General features: G+C 35.7%; 1 protein-coding gene across 1 annotated transcript in view; it reads left to right on the top strand.

Annotated features, from left to right (window-relative positions):
* NDST4 (N-deacetylase/N-sulfotransferase (heparan glucosaminyl) 4) overlaps window positions 1-1,999 on the top strand; it is a 600,446-nt gene that overhangs the window by 86,394 nt on the left and 512,053 nt on the right. The gene's annotated exons all lie outside the window — the stretch shown is intronic.

Here is a 1,999-nt window from a genome sequence, read left to right as displayed (position 1 = left end):
TACTGGTTTCTGATTCACCATGATTTGCATATTAAATATCTGTTAATTTATTAAGAGTTGACTTATGAAGCAGTATGGAGTTATTTGGCTTTCAGCTAAATCCTATTTTGTGCTTGAAATGGTATAACTTCTTCATTTAGTGGGGTCAGATATATTACAATATTTGAATAAGATTGTTAAACACCATGCTTAAACATTTTGTGTATTTTGTAAATATTTGTCCATTAATACGTAAATTTAATCTATTTTATTCAAGTTGTTGTTGTTAAGTGCTGTGGTGTCGATTCCGACCCATAGTGACCCTGTATAGGGTTTCCAAGGAGCAGTTGGTGAGTTTGAACCATCGACTTTACAGTTCAAATGACTTTATAGTCTGATGCATTAGCCAACAGCGCCATACCAGGACTCAAGAGACTTGTCAAAATCACCATTGTCTGGTAAAATGCCAAATATTTTTGAAACTACTTCTGATTTATATATGTAAATATATATACTCATCAGTCAAGAGTCCTAGTGTGGCACTGTAGGTAATGCTCTGGACGGCAAAGTTAGTTTAAACAATAGGGCGGGCCATTCAAGTTCACATGCTTCTCCTCAGAAACACTATACATGGATGCTAGGGGTTAGAACTGACTTGATGGCACTTGTCAACAACAGCACATCAGTCAGTTTGTCTTACTGTTGTGGTATCCCAGCACCTTTGTTCCCAACTCCCACCTCCCTCCAACCCCCATTTCTGTTTCTGAGATGTTTCACCACTAATCTTGTGTTTCAAACCAACTTTGAAATCCAGTGCATTAACCTACAGTACCACACCAGGACAATCAATATAGAACTCTTCAATATTTCCTCTCAAAGTTTGATTTTTACTTCAATTATTCCAGCTTGAGCAATGCTGAGCATGTTCATTCCTTTTGGCTTTCTAACTCCAGGTCTTTGTACATTTTATTATAACACTTCAGTTTGTCTTCTTGAGCTGCCTTTTTGAAATATTTTTTCAGGTCTTTTACTTCATTAATTTTTCCATTCACTTTTGCTTCTAAGTTTCAGCTTCTTTTATGACATGCATTTTAATCTTTCCTTTCTTTACAGTCTTTTTAAATGAACTTTTTCTTTCTTAATGCAGGATGTCATTGTTATCCTACAATTTGTTTGATCTATGCTGTGTAGTGATCAGTGTGCCAAAGCTCTTCTTAAGTTGATCTTTAAATCCAAGGTTGCATTGTGGCTCTGGTGGACTTGTTTTCATTTTCTTCAGATTCAATTTGAACTTACAGATGAGCAATTAACTGTCTGTTCCCCAGTCAGACTCTGCCCTTGTTCTGACTGATAATACTGTGCTTCTCCCTTATCTTTCCACAGATGTAGTCAATTTAATTCCTGTGAATTCTATTTGGTGAGGTATATATGCACAACATTCGTGTTGTTGAAAAAGTTATTTATCATGAGTAAGTCATTGGTCTTGCAAAATTCCATCATGTGGTCTCCATGATCTTTTCTATTACTATAGCCATATTTTCAAATTATCAATACTTCTTTGTTTCCAATTTTTGCATTATTATCATTGGTACACGGACCAAGAGGCAGTTGTTCAAAGAGAACATAGGAACATTGAATGGTTTAAAATTCAGAAAGATGTGCGACAGGTTTGAAATCTTTTACCATACTTAGTCAACCTGTATGCTGAGCAAATAATCCAAGAAGCTGGGTTATATGAAGAAAAATGTGGCATCAGGATTAGAGGAAGACTCATTAACAACCTGAGATATGCAGATGATACAACCTTGCTTGCTGAAAGTGAAAAAGACATGAAGTATTTACTGATGAAGATCAAAGAGCACAGACATTGGTATGGATTGCATATCAATGTAAGAAAACAAAAATCCTCACCACTGGACCAATAAACATTCTTATCAACAGAGAAAAGATTGAAGTTGTCAAGGACTTCATTCTTTTTGGATCAACCATCAACACTCATGGAAGCAGCAGTCAAGAAATC

This window comes from Chrysochloris asiatica, unplaced genomic scaffold (assembly GCF_000296735.1).
Source record: "Chrysochloris asiatica unplaced genomic scaffold, ChrAsi1.0 scaffold00188, whole genome shotgun sequence".
Classification (NCBI taxonomy): Eukaryota; Metazoa; Chordata; class Mammalia; order Afrosoricida; family Chrysochloridae; genus Chrysochloris; species Chrysochloris asiatica.
This window is presented reverse-complemented; position numbering and strand designations above follow the sequence as displayed.